This window comes from Grus americana, chromosome 1 (assembly GCF_028858705.1).
Source record: "Grus americana isolate bGruAme1 chromosome 1, bGruAme1.mat, whole genome shotgun sequence".
Classification (NCBI taxonomy): domain Eukaryota; kingdom Metazoa; phylum Chordata; class Aves; order Gruiformes; family Gruidae; genus Grus; species Grus americana.
The window spans coordinates 149,999,678-150,021,988 of record NC_072852.1 but is presented as its reverse complement, the minus strand read 5'-3'; the positions used below and the strand labels follow the sequence as shown (position 1 = coordinate 150,021,988).

Sequence of the window (22,311 nt, the reverse complement as noted above, 5' to 3'; positions counted from 1 at the left end):
ATCCAAGATCGGGCTCCCGCCTGACATCCGCGGGCCGAGCCCCGCACCCACCCCAGGAAACGGTCCCGCTCAGCACCGTGGCCATTTTCATTTGGAGATATTTCCCCCACGCTGTGTAACTTCTGCCCTTACTGTGGAGTCCCCGCTTCTCTCAAGCTTAATTTCTCTGTGGCATGCAGGCCTGCTAAGGACAGCGTCTCAAACGAATAAATGCCATTTTACATTGGTCCACCGGGAAAATTGTCCTCGGAGGTTTCCGCCCCCTCCCCAACACTAGGGCAAAATGATTGGAAAATGGTTGATTTTTTTTTTTTTATAAGCAAATTTTCAAGAAGGAACAGACTTTTTACTGCCAAGCTGTATAATAGGTGTTTTTGAGAGGTTGTTAACTTCAACAGTATAGTCAAAAACAGTGTTACACCCCACACTGCATCCTTCGTTAAGCAATTAAGTTACTGATAGGCTTTTACATTTATTTACCTTGATGGAAAGATATGTTTACTCAACCTGCGTACAAATCAACATGAGGAGGTGGAAGTTCAGAGTAAATTTGACTAATGATGTTGTGTTTTCATCCTTAAAAGAAAGAAAAAAAAGCCTCCCTGCTTTTGATGCTATTTTATCTTCATTGGAAGGGATCCGAAATGATCCCAACTGTCATGTGAGCGCTCAGTTAGGCTCAGATCCTCTTTGATTGCAGCTGAACATCTCTCTCTGTTGGCTCATATCTTCCCTTATATGAATACAGTGTACAGCACTTCAGGTTGTTATTGAACAGCGCTTTAACTCTGCCTCTGTGGATGCTCTCACGATTATATCTTTAAGGAAAATACGGGCTGCGGCCACCTTTGCCCAGGGAGATGTTAATGCGGCCGCATCGCTGATGTGAAGGAAGAATTTCCTCTCGGTTTCAGAATAGCTTCTAAAGTACAAACTTGACTGGTACAAGTCATATTTCTTTGAGTGAACCTTAATTATCTCTCCTTTTCTTTCAGGCCCACTCTGTTCTCCAATCTTGTTACGTGGATTTCTCTCTCTCCAAGTAATTCCTCAGCATCCCCTTGAATGGCATCTACTGCACGTGAGCATCCTCCACTGTCTCTAAGATACTTTTGTTGTTTTTCTTTTTTGAACATTTGTTTTTTTGAGATGACATTGATAGACGTGAGGCCTAAGTCTGGAGATGTTCTGTGGGTAGAGCTCACATTTATTTCAGTATGTCGAGCAGCTTTAGGATCTGATCCATATTGAAGACTAGCACGGTGTAATGAGGCCCGGGCATATAAAACAATATGCATTCTAACACAGCTCACTCAAAACAAATATGTTCCTTTCTCTTTGGCTGGTGTAAACAAACAATCTCCATTGTGCTCGGCACGGCTCTGCTGCGCCGCCTCGCACACGGCGAGAGCTTGGCTTCCCGCTTCAGGAAATGGCATCTCCATCCTGCGACACGCGGCTTCCCACCGCGTGCCCGGGCAGCCCAGCGACTGGGGATGCCGGTCCTAAAAGCTGACGTTAGGCGTGGTGTTGTCCCGAGTGCTTTATGGGGAGAACTTTTCTCGCTGCAGATCTGCTAAAAGGGGCTCCTGTTTCTGAGTCCCGTGCTCCGCAGGCAGGCGAAGCTGACTCCGGGTTGTGGGCTGGGAAAGCAGAGGACGGGTGTAATAGTTGTCACAAGATAATCTCGCTCTGACCCGCAAAAATCTCCTCCTCTCTTATCTAAATTTCCTTGCGATAAAAACCGCCAGCCGCGTGACAAATTCGTGATGACTCGAGGTGGAAACATTAGCAGGGGCGAGTTCAAAACTCACGTGCGAGATTCAGTGCCTGTGTGAAGTGCAGGGAGTTTGAACCCAGGTGTTCCTCCTGCCACCGAACTCAGACTTTGATGCCGTTCTGCAAAACCCTTACGCTCTCCTGTAACTTGTGCTGGAAGCGGAGTGAGCTGTTTTGGCGCTGAAATGGTTTCATTGTTAGGCTAAGTGTTACACAGATGGCATTCTTAAATGTAAAACTCTTTTTATGATTCTTTCGATTTCATATTTATTTCATTAGATCATTATTTATGTTAAAGAGGCACCATTAATATGAACCGTGCTCAGCTTGAAAGAAAATGTTGAGAGGAGTTTCAGGTATCTGATCCTCAATCCTTTAGTTTTTGTGTTTCGCATTTTCCTATTTAAAATGTTTTTTTGTGTCTCTAGGTGCTATGTGACAGATCCACACAAACAACAGAGGGGAAAGAGCCTCACTTAACTGATTAGAGGAGAGAAGCGGTGAAAGGGAATATGCACAAAGCGCTGCCAAGTTCACAGAGCAAAGGAAAAGATAAAAAATAGAATCATTTCATCAACCTTTTTTTTTAATTTTATTTAAAGTAATACCAGGTATTTCTTGTAGTAGCAGCAGGGAAACAATTTTCAGACAAAAATATGATTTCTTAATCAAGGGTCTCTAATTCAAAATATATTTATTTAATAAACAGTAATTATGATAGCTGCAACTACTCATTCATATCAATAATTCATTCAGAAGTAAACTATATCAACATATTAGCATTTATTTTTCCATTTAATAGGCTGTGATTTAAAATAAATGTAAATCGTCATAATCATTCAGCTCCATATGCTGGGAAAGGAAAAGTCACCTTAAACCAGATGCATATTGTGAAAAAAAAAAAAAAGGGGGAAGACAAGTTGTTCTAAAGAAACAGCATATGGGGGCAGATTTTAAGCTGGGGTAAAGATGCTCTGCTTTGTAGACATCAACATAGTGAGGCTGAGTTACGCCAGACGAGATACTGGTCAGTAATTTTGAAGAACTGGATGTTTTACAGGGTTTTCCACCAAGTCATATACTGATTTCTTTTTATTAAGAAAAGAGCTAAATGTGATTTCTTCCAGTTTTAATCAGGAAAAGGCAATCAATGTGATCAAGAAATTTGAGGATTTTTACTTGTAGAGACGAGAGGCTGTTTACCTGAGTGGTAGGTTGGCTCTGCACGTGTATGTGCTTGTGTGTGTGGAGCTGTATTTATTTTTTTCCTGTTGCTAGTTAGTTAGCCAAACCCTCTCCTAACTTGTATCCCTAACTACCCACCTCCTTTTGTCAGCTGACAGCTCTTTTTAAGCTCCCTAACCCATCAGCACTCCCACAGCAAGCTCTGTTGAAAATCTTTCTTTCTGTCCCCTGCCTGAGGTCCAGAGAGCAGCGTTTGGAGGCTGCGGAGCATGGTTGCACTTGTTAGAAAAATCCCTTTTTTTGCTTTGGGCATACGGAAAACGTGATAAAGGACTCGAGCCCCGGTGACCACGTGCTACTGCTGCTAGAGCATCTCAAGCACTTGGTGCACATCTCGTCTCGCAGCTTTTTCTGCTGCTTTTGCTTTCAGTAGGTGAGGTCAGAGCCCGTGACGGGGAGCGGGGTGTCACTGTGCTTGCCCGTTCTGCTCCCACGTCCGAGCCGGCGCCGATGGCACACCCTTCGGGCCTCATCACAGCCATAGGATCTTCTTGTCCTCCGATGAGCTCAGCAAAGCCCTTTTCCTCGCTCAGACAGAGTGCCCTGTGTTCTGGCCGGGAAAATAAGGCCGCACCCCCCTTCTTCCCCTGAGCTCGTGCAGCAATGCTTTCAGGGGACATCTCGAGGTGGTGGCTGCAGCCACAGTGCTGTGAGCACGGCGCGGGTGAACCCTGCAAAAAGGTGTTTTCACAGCCTCACACGTGAGTTTTGCCACCCGTGCAGTTATCGTGTTGCTCTTCCAAGGCTGCCGGTGCTGTCCCGGCGGTGGCTGCCCTACACGTGGAGCCTCTGGTGCACTGGGACGTACGGCCACAGGGCGGGCAAGTTAAGGCGATACCTGACTTTTGTTTTTTCCAGTCTCTGCCATGCTCTGTGCGCTGTTAACATTCCTCCAACAGTTTTTAAGGAGAAAAGTGAGGCACGTTGTTCAATTTACCCTATCCTAATAGAGAGGAGCCATGCTTTTTCCACAAGTTATTGCATTATTCCTCTCTCTGGTGTGGCTCTGATTTAGTGCTGGATGGAGCTCAAAAGGAGGATTAGTGTAGATATACTCCCATATGCTTGGATGCATTTCTGAACTCTGTCTGTACCATCCTCACTGCTTTTGATGGAAAAAGCTGGGCTATAAACCTGATGAGAACAGGCTTCCATGCAAGATGTTTAGTATTTCCTGCTTCCACTTGGGCCAGGAATATGGCACATCCAGCCCCTTTTGGCCCTGCAGCTCTCGGTCACGGGCTTGCCTGAAATTCAGAAAATAACAGTGGCAGAAAATGAATAGGGGAATAAAAGGAAGTTGATTTTTCTCCACTTTAATAAAGGCTAGATTAGGGTTTAGTTCCGGCTTTGGCTGAAACTTTGGTGGGGGATGGGCACAGGTAGAATGTTTTTATTTTAATGGAATTGGTTCATCCATCTTTTAAATGGTCGCACTGGAGTGCGAGTCCATTTTCATGGTCCTGAGTAAAAGGACCTGTGCTGCTGGGAAAATTAGGGCTGGCTGTAAAACCCCGACTGTATTGTATTCAAGCAAATTGGGAGCACAAGAAGAGAGAAGGAACAAAAAGAGGGAGAGAGGGAGAGAGAGGAGTTTTCCCAACAATATGCTGCTACAGAAAGTCGTGCAGCTCCTTGGTGTCACACATGGGGGCTTCGCTATACCTAATACCTGGTTATTTTTCTAGCTGGTAGTCAAATTGTTAAACGGTCAAACACCAAGCCGCATTGAACTTGATCCTAGAAATGCTGTTTTACTGCCATTTGGGGGCTTTCTTCTTTAGTCTGTACTTTTAAAAAGAATTTCCCAATAGTACTGTTATCAGTCGATCATTTTTGCTGGTTCTCTTCTCCATTACAAGGGTTTCCGAGATTATGAATGAAAGGCTGTGTTTTCTCAACCAAATCCTCGACTCCTCGGTCTATTAGTAAACTAATGTTAACTTACAAGATCTGAGTGAAACCTCAGGCTCTGCCAGCTGGATGCTCGAGGAGCCCGAGCTGGCTAGGTAAAGAAACACCTTTTTCACATGCCCCCAGCCTGGGTCCCGCGTTGCCCCACAAGTTTCTATCGGGACAAAGGCTGACATTGTCTGCAAGGAGCAACTCAGATTACAGCCCCTTCCAGCTGCGTTGCCCCTGACCCCGATCCTGCCCCGGGCTGCCCACGCTCTGCCCTCCCCACATGCACGGAGACTTCAGCTGCAGCTCGCTGCCTGCCAGTGTTGAGTCTGGTCTTGAGGGTGGCCTTGGATGCATTTTAAAAGGCAGCGCAGACGCTCTGCGGGGATAACATGGAATGATTATTTTAGGGCAGATTTTCCCCTAAAAAAAAATAATAGTTCTACATGCACGCGGTTTGATCTTCACACAAAGGATTTATATAAGAACTCACTTCTCCCTGTCGGTTACAAAAAAATAAAAACGTGCTGGCGGGATTTAGGGAAGTGTGCAGGCTAGAGGATAGCGGCAGACAAAAGGGAGTTTTTCTTCTAAGAACATCTGCACAGCTGGAGCTCTGGCAGCGCTGCAGTTAGAAAGCCTAGGTGTTGCCTGGCTGGGGCAAGGGACAATGTCTGTTCAGCACCCCCCTGACACAAAAATTTGGCCAGCAGTTCTTAGAGTAGTCCCCAGCCCTGTCCCCTGCTGTGTACACACAGACATATATGCATTATTTTGCTGTCAAATGCGTGTTTTTTGGGAATCCAGCATCCTGGAGGTAAAGCGTACGCAAAGGATCTGAGGGTAAGGGTGGAGGAAGAAACCGAGGCTAAAGCAGATGTAAGACAGGCACTGCTGCAGTGGCTCTAGAGCAGCACAAACCCAACATATCCACTCCTAGATGCCCTGCAAAAATGTGCCTGTAGCTCGGGGTGGAGATACTTACTTGATAGAATTGTAGAATCGTTTAGGTTGGAAAAGACCTTTAAGATCATCGAGTCCAACTGTTAACCTAGCACTGCCAAGTCCACCACTAAACCAACAGGTCTCCTAGAGAAAACCAGCCCTGGCAGCCAGCAAGGACCCAGCAGGACAGGAGAGATGCTCCCTTTTGGTGCCTGCACCCCCAAAAAGTCTTTCTAAAGACAGGTCACTACCTACGAGTGTAGCACTGGCTAACTCTCTCCCAACTGCTTTGTGGCCTGAAGGAAATGTGCACATGAGTCTGAAGGTGCTCAGATTTTTGTCTGTCTCGGGCTGGCCCCACTCAGCCATCTCTGCCCTCCCTTGGGAGTAAGTCCCAAATCCAAAGACAGATCCTAACAATACAACCCGTGTGCTTGCCTTTAATATAGCATGATGCTTAAAACTGAATATAAGCAGGGATGAGGCTTTAGATCTTCCTCAAATCTCAGTGTAACTTTGAGGTTGTCAGACAGTACTGAAGTGAGAGATCTGGAGTAGGAAAATTAGTGAACACAAAAGTCATGATATTTACTCAGTTTATGCATTTTCTCTCTTTTTTTTCATAAAACCTGCATAACTGGCGTGTAATTGTTTTGCTAAGTGAGCCTTGAAAGCGAAAGTCTTGATAGCTGTCACATATCTTCTTTGTAGTACAGTGTGTTGTCCTTAGAAGCTAATCAGTAGAACTTGCTCAGAAGAACTTAATCAGCAGAACTGAGCACATTGTCAGTGCTTAACAAATAATAAATTATAATAATAACAGCAGTTCCTTTTGACACAACCTATCAAACTTTTGCTTTATTTCCAGGAGTGTCTTACTTGCCTCCAGTTAGGATTTAATATCTACTACAGCTCTGCTTACTATGGTTGAGAGGATTGGTGATACGACCTAACAGGGTGGAAGTATTGATCGAAATAAAATTTTGACAAATGGCAGAAAAAGAATCCCGAGAAAGTTCTTAGGCTGCTCCTTTTCACTTACCAGTGTTGCTTATAAGACTTAAAAATTGAATTCAAGAATAGATTTGATCCGCTCGATTGTTAAAATGTAAACCGCTGTGCTTACAAGTTAATAGAATCACATTTGAATTTCCTGATAGTCTCTTTTTTAAAAGACAGACTCATTAGGCTTTCCTTACAGAAAGGTGAATGTATCCAGAAGCACATCTATTATTATTAATTATTTTTATTATAAGGAGCGTGGATCGCTCAGAGAGTTGTTAACATATCTGGGGCTATCACTTCTTTGTCACCATTGTAATTTGGCCAGGGCTGGGAGTTACTGACAGAATTTTTATTTTCTGATTCTTTGGTAGTTTATATGCAATTGGTCGGTGGGTTTTATTCACTTCCAACAAGATGTATACCCATGTTATAAAGAAAACCACCGGGTCAGCTCTAAGCTGCCTCTAATTGTCACAGGCTTAAATGGAACCGTGTCAATTTATCCCGGTTGAGGATCTGACCAATGATCACAACTGGCATTAATTAGCAGATATGTTATCAGACTCCGCGGAGACGCCCCGGGTTGAGTGACAACAGAGGCGCTCAGCTGCCGCGGCCAGTGGAGCCGTGCCAGTCTGGCAGCCGACGGTGCAGCGCCTGATGCCAGCAGGTGGAAAGTCCAGGTCACCCCTGATGGAGGCACGGTGGTGGCTTCTGCTGCCAGTCTCCATGCAGAAGGGGCCTCAGAGGCCGGGTGGCTGATTGTATTAAAACACAAGCAACACGAGGCACCTAGGATGGGGGAAGGTTGGGGGAGAAGAGGGGGAGGATGCTCCAGCACTGAACTGACTCATCCCTGGAGCTGGGTGTGCACGAGAGACTGCACTGCTAGTGTGAAGCCAAAGCCACTGGCAAATGTGTTGGGGCTCTGGCTCTTTGGGGTTATGTGTGCACCATCTGAGCTGAGACTGTAATACCAGTTGCATGAATGTGATAGAAGGGCGAGGGGGACGCCTCTAAAAAGAGGGGATCCTAAAAAGCAGTAGCATTTCACAGTGGCAGCTACTGACACTGGCACCACTATTATGGCTGTAAACTAGGGGTTTGGACCATGACTAGAGAAGTGTCTTGAGCAGGTCACCTGGCTGAATGAAGAGCAGGAACATGAGAAATTTGAGAGGCTGCACCGTTACCAGGAGAAAGGAAGAACGTACTGTCCTCCCTTTGCATTCATCTGAGTGCAGCGTGCGTTAAAACCAAGCCAATAACCAGTGCAGATACTCCTTGCTCAGTAACAGCCACCTCACCTCCTTTCTCATGCCCACCTGCCACCAGGGGATGGTGGAAAGGAACAAGTTGCCAAGTTAACAGTGTGGGACCTTTGTAAAGATTTCTGGTCTCTCAATGTTCACAGGACAAACCTGGACCTCATGTAACTCATGGAGTAATATTTTCAGCCTTCACCAGCTACTGACACAATTTCAAAATTGGCTCAAGTTAACTTACCCCATGCTTTTTGGTGCACTGGGAAAAAAAATATTTTCACTGTGAGATCTTTTTGTTGTAACCCAGGGAAAGAAAACAGCAGGAAAGTGAGAGTTAAATAGTACTGGGAATGGAGAGGTCTTTAGGGTGGTCCCAGGCCTCTGACACAGCTGATAGGAAGATGCAGAATATCTGAAGAAGGTGCAATAGCAACCACCACCCAAAAATCCTCTGTCACCCTTTCTGCACACTTGCTCCACCATATTAAGCGATTTATGAAAAAATGTTTAGGTACCTATTTGCTGTGAGAAATCTGAGTCCTTCTCTGAATAGTCCTCTCTGGGCCCAAAGCCACAGAAGGAGATGACTGACACTTGTGTGGGACATAGATGTCCAAGTGCAGGATCCCAATCCACATACCCTCTAAGTTCATCATCCACATTTTTGCTAATAAAGATCTCAAGATGGCTAAAATCCTTCTTCTGCTCGTGCCTCTTGGCCAGGCAGTCACCAGCTCAGCTGAGCTGAACTTCTCAGCAGCTAATCCTGATTTGCCTCCTCAAACTATGCATTGTTTGCCCGCATCTCTTCAAAGAATGACCTGGCAAAGCACGTGAAAAGCACGATTGGGACTGAGCAGCACATAACGTACAGCAGCTGTCTTCACTTTCTTTCAAAGTAAATACCTTCTCAGTCCGCCTGAACTTCAGGGGGTTCAAGCCCTTATCACTTATCTGCAAATAGAGCAGGAACCCTAGCCAGGAAGCTACAAGCTAAATATTCATGGAGGAAGGTATTTTCCGTACTTCCTGCAGAAGTGGTGCTGATATGGATAAGGTTCTCTGGGAGGAGTTTAAGGCAATAAGGTGGAGAATAAGATACCTTCCGCAGCCCTCTTCTGCTGAATTAGCTCACTCTACACTTAGCTGGTTTGGATTGGTGCAAGATCGAGGATCTTGTTCGGTATACTCATTGCTGCGTAAGGTGTTTCTAAAATATTGGCTTAACAGACTAATGAAAATACAGTGATTTTTTTCAGAAAAATCAGTAAAACATATTCTCAAAGGATCTACAGACGTGATGATTATTGGAGTTTTAATTAAAATAGCAGGTAAAATAAGTATTATGGTGTGTTATTATTTCTAAGATAACAACAGAATAAAGGTGCCCATTTCTTTTTCGAGTGCAATTTTCTAAATGAAAAAGTAAACATTAATATCTTCAGAGATCTTACTGATCTTGTACGATAATTTAGAAAAATATCTCTATTAGGGATAGTTATATATGCTTTTTGTTGGAAATGCAATCACAGGATATGCACATAGCTGCAATCTGTAGACAGATTAAGTAAATTAAATCACTCAATGTCTTTTTTCAATAGCTCTAAAGTTAAAAGTAATTTGCAAAGAAAATACTCAGTTTCAATTGGTTTGTAATATCTGTTAATGATCTTTGGAAAAATTTCTGATAACACACGGGAATTCCCTCAGGGACAGGGTTGTGAATAAGTGGATTTTTTTAAGTTTGAGATGTCATTAGCTAGTGATTTCTTTGAAGTAAAAAGCTGTTACGGAATAAATTGCAGAGGTATACAAGTGAACAGGACAATCATTTTTATGAATAATATACATTTTTTCCACTGTGCTTTCTGCCCTCTGAAGAAATAATTTACAATCTAACTTGCCATTACAAACATACTGGAATCACAACTGTGTGTGCATTTTGTGCTTACCTTACGTATATGATTTGTCTTTGTACAAAAGTACAGATGATGGTGTAAAATGGCTAGTGTAAGGAGCTAGTTTGCTCCTTTTAATTTTTTTTTTCTTTTCTTTTTTTTCCCCTGGTAGATAACTTTTGCAATCCACAAGGCTGAAACAACTTCCCATAACTGAAATGACTCCAGTACAGCTATTCCTTAGAAGACATCCTCCCTGATTTCTTGTGGGGCCTGTAAGATGGCTGAAGTTGTAGGTGAGTGCAATCATGGACAAAAGGACCTCTATTCTCTTGGTACCTTGTTAGCATTAATAGATTTTTAACAGTTCAGAGATGAACCAGATAACTGCATGACTAAAATAGTCATAGAATCATAGAATGGTTTGGGTTGGAAGAGACCTTAAAGATCATCTACTTCCAACCCCCCTGCCATGGGCAGGGACACCCTCCACTAGGCCATGTTGCCCAAAGCCCCATCCAACCTGGCCTTGAACACTTCCAGGGAGGGGGCATCCACAGCTTCTCTGGGCAACCTGTTCCAGCACCTCACCACCCTCACAGGGAAGAAGTTTTTCCTTATATCTAATCTAAATCTACCCTCCTTCAGCCTGAAGCCATTACCCCTCATCCTATCACTACATAATATAAAATAAGGTAACTTTTCTCAGAACACATCAGATCTCCTGGCCTCTGCCCCCATCTGAGGGTAGCTGAAGTAGAAAAGAGCACCAGAGGCACCATAGGCTACACCAGCTCATGGACAACATTGTCCTGCTTCTGAGGTTCAGCTGTACGATTCAGCCATGGGCAGCTGAGGATGGACCTTATGTCTCCATAGGCTCCTGTAGGTAAGTCTGGGTTTAGACAGGGACTGGGGATACTCTGAAGGGATGCTGGTCTGGGTGATGGGGCACTAGGACTCCAGGGTGTGCTGTCACGTAGATCAAAAGATAAGGCTAGTTGCCATCACCAAGCCTTTGGTTTCCTCACCTTCCTCAAAAGTTCTTTTGCCCAAGACCTTGTTGAACTTGGTCTGCTTTTTCCTGATCTACACACAGACCTGGAAGACATAACATGTAGCATGAACATGACTGCTGCCTCCAGGGTTCCCACACAGCATTGGAGGAGAAAGGAGTTGTCCAGCTCTAGTAAGACAGTTGAACAGCCATAGGTTTGAAAAGCCTCCTAGTCTTTGATGGGCCTCTGTATAGGAATTCATACATACCTTGATAATCTATCAGTAGGTCAGACAGCCCCTCACTTCCTATACCTAGATGTTCAGTGATGGGCTGCAGTTACTCTGAGAGTAGTGGAACTCCTTCCTGACTGCTCCTTAGCAGTGAATGGCACTGGTCATTCCTAAGATGCCTTGACTTTGACAAAGGCCAATACCAGACAATATGGAAGGAGACTCTCCCTCCTCACTGTGTGTTTAACAGTGTAACAGTTTACCATGGACGAAGATGCCTTCCTGACCCTGCCTATTGACTAGCATATGCCAAGAACTGCTGGGATGATTAGACATTATTACATAATACCAGCTAGTAAAACTCTCACACATTTTTTTAAGGCTATGAGCAACCATTATTATCATCTAATCAGATCTTCTGCATAATACATGCTACTGAATTTAACCCCATCTGAACTTTGTGTGAAGATTTGCTTTCATGCCTAAAAATGCTTCCTCATTTACAAATATGATGCTGTTTTTCTCCGTACTATCTGTGCAGCAGCAAGTTCCATTAATTAACTGTATATTGTTTGGAAAAGCAATACCTCTTATCCGTTTGAAATTTGATACCTCTTCGTTTCACCTTGCAGGATAGGAAAGGTTTGTTTTTTTCCCTTTGCTGCTAATTAGGTTGGAAGATCATGAGGACGAAATGTTATTTATATTACAGTCATGCTTAAGTAGAGCTCTGACGAAGCCTGGGGATCCCATCACAGAAAGTGAGGGAGACTGTGAAAATCTGTCGGGGCTGAGACTATTTGAATAGACAAATGGTGCATTTTTGAGGGAGCTGAATGACTTAACTGAGAGGATTGCCAGGCAAGTCAATGGATTCATACCTTTGAATCACCTATGCTTTTCTGAAAAAACTCATTCAAAATTTGAAAGAGAGGTGTGGAAAAGTGAAGTTTCTAAAACTAAGACCAAAAAAGGAGTTTGGGATATAGTCAGTGAAGGAAAAAAGGTGTTGCTAATATGTAGCTTTGTGTCCTGTCCACTGTCCATAGGTCACATTGGCTTCCAGTGGTTGAGTGCCTCAAGGTCTGAAAGTCCTCTCAGAGAGCAGGATACACTGAGGAAGATATCCACCATGCCTGCTTAGTACAAGGGCTCAAAGCCTTCCAGAAGAACTGCTAGGGGACAAGGACATCTAGATTATGTCAGGCAACAGCACTTGCTCCAAGTGTATGGAAAGGGTTCATGTATGATTTGCAGTCCCATAAGGGTGAATCTTCCCTGAAAGACAGGCTGGTGCTCGTGTTCTTTATCTCTTCTCAAGAAATTTCCCATTCTTTTGACTTTTATCATTTTTATTGCCATTCTCTGGACTTGTTCTATTTCTACTTTCTTTTTTCAGGGATGAGGTGACCAAATTTGAAGACAGTATTCAAAGTGAGGATGTGCCACTGATTTATATAATAGCATTATAATATTTTCCATATTATTCTCTAAAACTCTTTTCTTCGTACAAACCCCATAAGATTCTTTTTAATTCTTTGAACTACAGTGCCTTTTAACATCTGTAGTTTACTCTGATCAGATTTTGACAAAGGAATAAAAGGCTCCATTTTTCACATAGAATTTTATTTATTGTTTGAACTTTAGAGGAGAAATTGGTTAACTTACAATTTAAAATTCTTGGCAATGTAGACCATTGGGTGAGGATTTCATTATCAGCCCTTCTATACTTTCTGTAGAACTATGTGAGGCTGCAAGTTGGTGTGCAAGTCAATAGACTTGTCTTTCATTTTATAAACACAGCCAAAGACTTAATTTGGAGCTGCCAGGATCCCCAAAGATGTCAGAAATGTACCCCCTGTATCCCCATCCTGAAGAAACATGCTGGGGCCATGCAATTACATGCCATTCAACCAGGACCATGCACACATGCAAGAGGTACCGGAGTTGTGCGGTCTCCTGTTTACCTTACCGCACATCTCCACGCCAGGCCAGTGGAAGACCCCTTTGAAAATGAGGTGCTCGATGACTGCAGAGGGTGAGGATCTCACTCTCGTGTCACAGTGGGGCGTTACGCCTTCGTCAGGGTATTAGAAAAAGCTCAGGGAAAACAGTTACATCTATTCTATTGCTTAAGACACTTCCTGCAGCTACTGCCTTTCCTTAGAGTTACCAATCCAAGCGCTGACCCTGCCTGACCCTGCTTATCTTGTAAAAGCTGACAAGATCACAGCCCGAAGCAGTATAGCCACAGGCTCAATACTGGCTACCAAAATGTCTGTTTAGTATTTTCAAGAAACGCTGCTCTAAAGATTTACAATACCAGCTGCTAGATGTATGGACAACACCAACACACAGCCCTGACCCCTGAACATTCAGCCCCACTTGCACAGAAATTTGTGCCTCTCAAGGGGCCAACACTGAGCTGCCACAAAACAGGGATTCCCTACCTGCAAGTGAGCTGGAATTTAAGCATCGTATGATTGTACACACTCAGATATTCGGTAAAAGTATTTGAAAACTACAGCCTTGAGTTCAGAATTCATTGTTACCTTCTTTCATCAGTTGCATTACTGTTTAGCAATAGAAAGCTCTGCCATTTCTCTGTAATATCTTTTTTTTTTTAGTTTAGTATAGAGAGATGCCTTAGTTCTTCTGTGATCAAAGCATTTTTTCATCAGAAGTTATTTTTAGACGCACTGTAAGTTTCTTCATAAGCAAACATTATAGCTCCACTGTTTAAAGCAAATGCATATTTTCCTGAATATCTCTAAGGATAAACACAGGTTTAAATATTCAAGAAATATTAAAGGTTTAGTTGTATATACATTCATACACAATATACAGTAATAGTTTTTGCAGAGTGGTGTGGTTTTTGGTTTGTTTTTTTTTTTTCTTTTTTCTTTTCGTTTTAGAACAGCAAAGACATGGAAAAGACATTGAGGTCCTATTGCTCCTGTTGGAAACTTCTGCTGACTACAGCATGAGTTGGATTTGGCCCAGAGAAACCAAATACACACAAGTAACAATGAGTTGGCCATACAAGCAAGGAAAATCACAGATAACAGGTGCACACAAATTAGCAATGTACCTTTTAGGTCATCCAGTACAGCTCCCTGACACCATGAGATTGTTTCCTATGGCATATTTTTGATTGTTTTGTGTGCCTGGATTAAATGTCCTAAGTGATGCCATGTCCCTAGGGAGCGATTGTGCTGCCTAGAGTATCTTGTTGTCAGAAGTTTTTTTCCTTTCTTAACGTCATCATATTTCTCCCAGTTATGCCCCTTAGCAAACCTCCTCCTTTTCCTTCATTGATGCTATTTTCCTCCAGTATCTTTTAACTAGTGCGATGTTGTATTTAGTTAGCATTAAGCCAACCCATAGCTATTTAGCTTGTTTAATCTTCCCTGACAAATCAGTCCTTTCAGTCTCCTGGTTATTCTTCCTCTCCTCTTATCACACTGCTGCCTGTCAGTATCTTTTTTAGTTATGAGATTTTAAAGATGTGATATGTTTCTCTGAACTAATGACAGATCTGGTATAGAGTTAAGCACCATTAATGTCTTCTCACTAAAAACTCTCCTGATGTCCCTAGGGGAAAGCTATTGGTGCTCTGGACAGACACGCAGGTAGAGCATCCTGCTCAAACCACTTCCTTGGTGCCACTTATTCTATCGGCCAACAAAAGTCTAGTCAACCAGTTAACTTAGTGGTTCAAAAACCAAATACATGTAATTATGGATTTATTTTATTTTTCAAAATGTTAGGAGATAGAGTTTTTTGACTCTTGGTCATGGGCATCCCAGTCTAAGATTGTGGAAGACATTGTCAAGTAACTATATCTGAGGAGAGTACGTTGTAGAAAGTAATTATATACGTAGCCACAAGCCTAGCTGTTCACTTCAGGCAATAAATTCTGATCAACAAAAAACACTCTTTTAGTGCTAAATGAGATCTTGGTTGTAATTGAATGTCTTTACCTTTGTGTTCTGTTGGATTGGAGGAATATAATTTTAATCTGCTCTCTTTAAATTTTCATTAAGGAACGTTTCAGCTACCTGCAGCCTCATCTGATGATGCTTAATGATATCAGCTAGCTCGGTCTTCTGTGCACCAGCAGGGGCTTCTTTAAATTGGTCAACTGTATGGAAGATTGTTTTCAAGTTTAATGTACTTGGAATCAACCTTTAAAAATTATGACATCTCTAAAGACAGTTTATGTACATAGTGCACACACATACGTGCATGCATTTACATGTGCATGTGTGTGTATTCTTATATATATATATGCATAAGTGCACACGTATGCCCAGAAACGCTGATTCTATTCACCTTCTTGAAACTGTTTCATCTAGTATTAACATAAATGTGCTGTTAAATTGGCAGTATTATACATTTTTGTTGGAGTTTACTTCTGTAACATAAAATCAGAAAGATAAGCTGTGAAACTCATGCAGCTGATGACATAATGATAGGATCTCGTGATGCTGAATCTCATATTTCTGGGAGTGTGGGATGGATGTTCCTTGCTGGAATAATTATACTGCCTATTGCAATATATGTTTCGTTGTTTTCATGTGGGCACTGAGATGTCCAAACCATTAAACGTATATAATATAATGACTCCTGTGTTCCTTATTTATCCTAAAGAAGGCATTAACTTTCTATGGTTGTTTTATTGTATAATAAAGCCAACTACTCTAAGAATCTGTGATGAACATAGCAATAATCTGTGACAATATGCATATTTACATTTAATAATGAAGTCCAAATGTACATATGTGCATATAAATATGCATATATGTATATACAATCACACATAGAGAAGCATATACACAAATTAAATGGAACCAATTAGAATGTGGCATAAATAGCTTCAAAGCTTACCTGTTATGGCTATGTGAAGGGATGATTTGAGCTACAAAGACAAGCAAGAAAGCATAGCTCAATACACTCCATTGGCTCGTTCCCATTATGCTCAACAGCGACAGGCTGTATGCTAAGATGGGGTACCAGCAGACATTCATAATGACAGCTGGTTCAAAACAGAGCTTTCAAAATAGTGCAACACCCCTAACTTCCTTCCAAATCGTGGTGTTTGCCAGCACTTAAGTGAGGCTGATTCTTAAGGTCAGATGTTCAGATAAAAGTTATTCAGAAAGAATCTGCTTCTTTATGTTTGAACTGTATATATATTCAACATATAGGCTCTCTGTTGCCCGTGAATTTGCATTTGAGCTCACACGTGGATTATGCTTGGCTACTACCTGCAAAAATGATGGATGTTTCTCCCTAATACCATGCCCTATTGCCTGACATTGTCCTCTATCAAGTTTTCTGCTCTTTTGTGGGCTACATAAAATGAGATCCAGACAGTAGCTTTTTGTTTTTCCAGGGAAAAAAAATACTCAGCCTCTCTGTTGAGAAGTGGAGGAAAAGTGGCTTCCCTTTAGCATCACCCACATCACACCCACTATGCTCAGCCAACTAGGAACACAACAAAAAAAAAATACTTCAGTTGTCCTGTATGACTTCTCCTAGTGGATGCATATAGAATCTCGAAATAAACACATTCCTCCTTTGGAAGGAAATGCAAACGGGTTTATCTATTTGCATTTGAACTCAGTGAAAAATAACTAGGCACAGAAAGCAAGCTTGAAAGTAAGATATGAATATAAGTAAAGCTAAATTTCACTAAGCTAAATTCAAGTGAAATGTGCCACACTGTTATAATTACTACACAGAACATACGCTAATTAATTGTTACGCTCTGCTGGTGAAATAGTTAAGTATTACATATGGGGGAAGTGGAGGAGCTTACCCTGAGATGCTATTGACTTTGCTGAGAAGCTAGTACGTGGGGAGCACGCCATGAACAACCTTATGAAAATGAGGCTGATCAACTGATTTGGTCTTAGAAATAACTTTTCAGGGTGATTAGAAAAATATTATAAATCTGTGATAAATTCTAGTTGTAGCACTGGATTACTAAATATGTGCAGTGTGCTCAAAGGCAGTTTTTCATTTACTGTATCACCTGGGGACCCCAGCGTCGGACCTTCACAGAAATTCAGACAGCTAAAGTGCTGCTGTTTGGGGATCTTCAGAACTGCCTGGACACTTCTCTCCAAATGAAATCAAGGAGACCTGGGCATCAGGGTACTTCAGAAAAGCGGTGACCAGGTGCCTATTAGTGTCTTGGGGAGCTGTACTCATTTCAAGAGTATTGACACTGCTTCAGCTGGAGGTGACTCTGGGGAGATGCTGAGGGGAACAGGATGAGTCTGTGTTCATTTTTGGAGAAGGTATGGATCTCTTGCAAACAAGAGGCTTATGCAGGGCTGCTTCCCTGCGGCAGGCTTGCTTGGCTTACTGACGCCTGTCCTGCTAGCTCCAGCGTGGTACGTGTGAGCAGTGTTGGCCACGCACTCTGGCTGGCGATGCTCTTGTTTGCCATCAGCCTTCCCTCCTGGATCAGGGCTGCTACCGATTGCTGAGGAGTGGCCAGGAGCAGCTCCCTCTGGTGAACCTCTTTTGTGCTTTTATCTCCCTCTTCTTGGCAGTAAGCTGCCACTGGCTCCCAGCCATGGCCCTCTCGCCCTCCCCAGTGCCCAGCTTGCACGCTCAGCCAGTGCCTACGTCTCTTCCAGCAGCTGGCCCTACTTTTCCTCCACAGCTGGCTGCTGCCCCCTACTGTGGTAATTATTATTTATTATGGATATTCAGTGTACATTATGTGTCCAGAGTCCAGTCCTGTCTGAATCAGTACCAGGGTCCCACTGTGTGGGCAGAAGCACGCAGCAATACGAGTTGTTTCACATCTATATTCACCTGACTCTCACGCAGGGAGAGGCTGAGGGGAAAGGAGTGAAGGTGGCTGTTGGCACCTATTAGCACTATCTGATGTGACACGTAGTCTCTGTCCTGCGTTACATGACTCCAGCAACAGCACAGCTGAGTGCAGACCTGCTTTTTCTCCACCTTGCTATCAATAGCAGGTCTCTCGCTATTCCCGCTATCTAGCAGGAAACACCTGAGGTGTTTTCCAAAAGTCACGGTGGCTGCTCAGTCACAGTTTAACTCTCCCTTGCTGTGAATGCAGATATTGTTTGGGTTTCAGTTGCTTTCAAGAAGTAATGCCCTTAGAGCACAGCATGGCTATGTGGGACATCATTTTCTTTCCTGTTTCTGTCTCCCACCTTCCTCTCTGGGATTCTGTGTTCCTTTGTGCATGTGCCCTTCTCCTTGCACTTCAGCCTTCCTCCTCACCCTGCCTCCCTGAAGACAGCACCCTCAGTTAAAAACAGAGGAGCTTGAACTCCCACAACTCAGTCCACAGGCAAAAGCACCTGGAGGAAGAAGCAGCTTCTGTACATTCAGAAAAATATGGAATCCTAAACATATTTCACACATATATGTACATGCATGAGAGGCAGGTTCTCAGCTGTGGTGGTTTTAGGGCTAGCTCTGTTCAAGAAGATGGAGCAATACTGCTTCATGGCAACTGAGGATCTGTCCCAGTATGTAAATGTAAATATCTATTTTTACAAGCCCTCCTACAGTTTGCTTTAAAAAAAAAGCTTTCTTTTTAGACACTGAAAGCATACAAGCCAGTTAGAAATGTCCCACTTTCTATATTTTGTCTAATTCCTACCTCTGACTTCCTTTGAAAGCTCTCAAAATCTAATGAATTCAAGAGACAGAGTGAATTAAAACTGAAGTAGCGTTGTCTTTACTGCACTGGGCCTGCAGGAACTGAAAAAAACAAAACAACAAAAAAACCAGGAGAGAAACGGAAAGGGTATGAAGCCATGTAAATCCAGATAATTTAAAATGTTTGACTGTAAGCGGGCTCACCAAACCCAGCAAAATTCCCACTGTCCTATTACTTGAAATCTTCTGCCCTTTCAGCTAGCTGCAGCAAGTTAATGTCAAGAGCAAATACTCACGTAATGCAATCTCTACATCAGAGCACTTTCTGCCATGAATCACTTTTTTAAGTTGTTTTGAGTTTACATTTAATTGCTTCCTTTGCATGCTATGTGTACACATGCACTCCTCCCCCCCCCCCCCCTTTTTTTTTTGTACATAACTATCGTGTAGGCTGGAGCTATAGTCTGGATATTGAGTATTCAAATGTCAGAGCTCAAGGAGTTTGAATCCGGGAACGGATTTGTCCTCTTTTAAGATGGTAACCACATGTGTGACTTGGATCCAGATCTGGGGTGGATTCTGGATACGCTAATTTGAATGCATTAAGATTTGGGATTCAGATTCATTTATTTGTTATGACACTAGTCCTAATACCCACCACTGGGTGTTCACCTCTCCCCTCACTAGAAAGAGAAATGCTTCCTGTATTCACTTCCTCTGGACTGATTTGTAGTTAATTCTAGGAATAAAAAAAAAATCTTCAAGGTATTTTTCTCAGTTTTATTCCTTAGCATCCTCTATGATAATTGCTTATAAGTGACCTATGCAAAAACTTTTAAACATTTGGGTCACTTGGTTACCTTTCTCTGAGAAGTCCTTGTTATCCCCCTCTCCCTCTGAAGGCTGCTCCAAGTACTCCAATCATATAGGGTGGTACTTTTCCCCCTTGTAACAGCCTCAGTGGTTTGAGAGACTGAACAACACCCTCACGGGATGTTCCTGTCCAACAAACTCTCCCTTGAACTGCTGCTCAGAACCAGTATCTTGGGCTCCCTAAAACTGTGGTAAACTTCAAAGCTCTGCAATTCCCAGGATTTTCCTCATCTTCTTTTGAAGACAGTCAACATAATAGGGCTTCCCAGCCTTCTTGCGCTGCTGCATTTTTCAAGGGAAGAAGGCATCCCCTTGTCAGTATCTTGGCTTTTTCTCACTTTATTTCCCCTCAGAACTCCCAGATGAACACCATCCGGTTGTGGTGATTTACTGCACTTGAGTTTCTCAAGTTACTCTACAACTTCCTCCTTAGAGACTTCAATCTGTATAAAGGCCACACTCTGATTTTCTTTGCAAAGTGCCTTTGGCACAGGAATTTCTACACGACTCTTAGCAGCAGACATGATGCAAGAGATTCATTTAACTCCTCTGCTAGCTTGTTGCACTCTTCTCCTGACCCACTTTATACAGATTTGTGGGGATCTCTGGGGCGTTTTCACACATAACCCAGCCTAAGATTTATATTCACCAACAGGTGAGGCTTGGCTCTGAGCTGGTATCACCCTGCTGCTGCACTGAAGGATATTTCTGCTCATTACTGCAGCCACTCCCATCACATCTTATTTGGCTGGTTTATTAAGCCCAATCCCCCTGCATTACATTTGTCACAGGTGGGTTAAATCCTTGCTGATACAAACTGGTGCTGTCCCTGGGAAGATGTTCCGGTGAGGATCTGGTCCTGCAGGAGCATCCCTCCTCTAGCGCTACGGCAAGCGACCCCCCCCGGCATGTCACGGCAGCGGGGCAGGCCGGGTGCTCAGCACCACAGCCCAGAAGTGGGACCCGTATCTAGCCCACGGCCTGGCCCTCAGCCGTGACACTGTCTTGGCCCAAGCCCTTGGGTCTTTTGCCTTTGATAAAGGGAAGCCAGAAGGCTGCAGCAATCTTTTCTCTTTTCCCCTCTTTCTTTTGTATATCTTTATTTCTCTTTCTTCCCACTCTCTTTCTGTTTCAAGACAGACAGAAATTGCTGTACAGCCCATCCAGTCTTTAAGGTTTGTGAAGGACAGAACTAGAACATCAGAAATGGGGCAAATATTCTCCGTGTCCTGTTTTATTCTCTGGCCAGTGTAGGCTGGCCTTCAGTCCAGACATTTCAAAAGAAGGTCACTTTTATGAAAACACATGTTTGCAAACACTACTGAGGTTTGTGACATAAAACTTATTTCAATGAACTTTGATGACCATTACTTGGTCTGTTTATAGAATCAGACCCCAGATACTAGCTTAATTTGCATTACAGTCACTAAAGATATATATATACCTCATTTGAGACACAGACAAACATCCCTTTGATATGGGATGGATATGAGATTGACATTAACTATTATTGCCTAAGGCACAGATATAGAAACTGTATCTGAAACCAGTTCCATGGCTTCATCCATCAATGGAATGGAATGGAATGGAAAAGTATTTCTGCAGTTGTTGGGGTTGTCCTAGCTTTCAGAAAGGATGGTGGGTATCCTTATTTCACTAGCTTTCTTATTTCAAGTGAAGAAGGAATATCTGACACCAAAGAGCTCTACTTTCTCATTGGTTTTTGGGAGTAGATAAAAGACCCTGAACTTCCCAACCTTCCTAGGTTGATGTTAAATGTGTCTTGAGATCCATAATTCCAGAGCTGTCAGTCAAAGTCCAGTCTATTTTATCCATATCAAGATACAGACAGGCATTCTCATCCTTAGAATATCTGTTTAAATAAATGAAAAAAGTCTTAGAAATTAACTGGGTCCTTATTTTCCTGAAATTTGGGAATTCACATACAGGGCAGGATTCATTGCACCTTGCTGTAGCTGGCTGAGAACTAGCTATGTGGTTTCAGATGACTCTTTTCTTTCTCTGTCCTCTGCAGGTGGCATCTCCAGATCTCACTCAGTTCAACTATTTAATGTGGCCATTTTAGGATCGTATCTCAGATGGCCATAGTAAAATAGGTCTGTGTTGCCGGCGGAGTCTCTCTTTTTCTCTCTTGACTATAGAAGGAGCATAGGCAATTGTCTTAGACCAAACCATTAAGGTGACATTATCCCATAGTTAATGTCTTGATTCATTGCCATTTTAAATTTAAGTTAATTTAGCATTATTCTGATTTGATATATATTTTTTCTTTTACTGTAGTCTACAATAACGATGCTGCTGCCTCCCAAACATCCCACTTCTGATCTGTTTTCACTGCAATGATTTTCAGATTTTCTGCTTTACACGATGTAAAGAGAAATGCTACTTTCTTGGTCTCATTTTCATCACCTATAGGTGTTCTCATTTTATCTTTCAATATTTTGACTGAATGTAGTGATATGCTAGGATCCCACTTAACAGTGCATGAGCAA

The 22,311-nt window shown here is 42.8% G+C and overlaps 1 long non-coding RNA gene across 1 annotated transcript in view; it reads right to left on the bottom strand.

The window, feature by feature from the left end:
• Positions 1–2,716: 2,716 nt before the first annotated feature.
• The window catches only part of LOC129215930 (uncharacterized), a 39,602-nt gene continuing 20,007 nt past the window's right edge, over positions 2,717–22,311 (bottom strand). The window contains exon 9 of the long non-coding RNA XR_008580129.1: positions 2,717–4,271. This is a non-coding gene — a long non-coding RNA (uncharacterized LOC129215930). The remainder of the gene's footprint in view (positions 4,272–22,311) is intronic.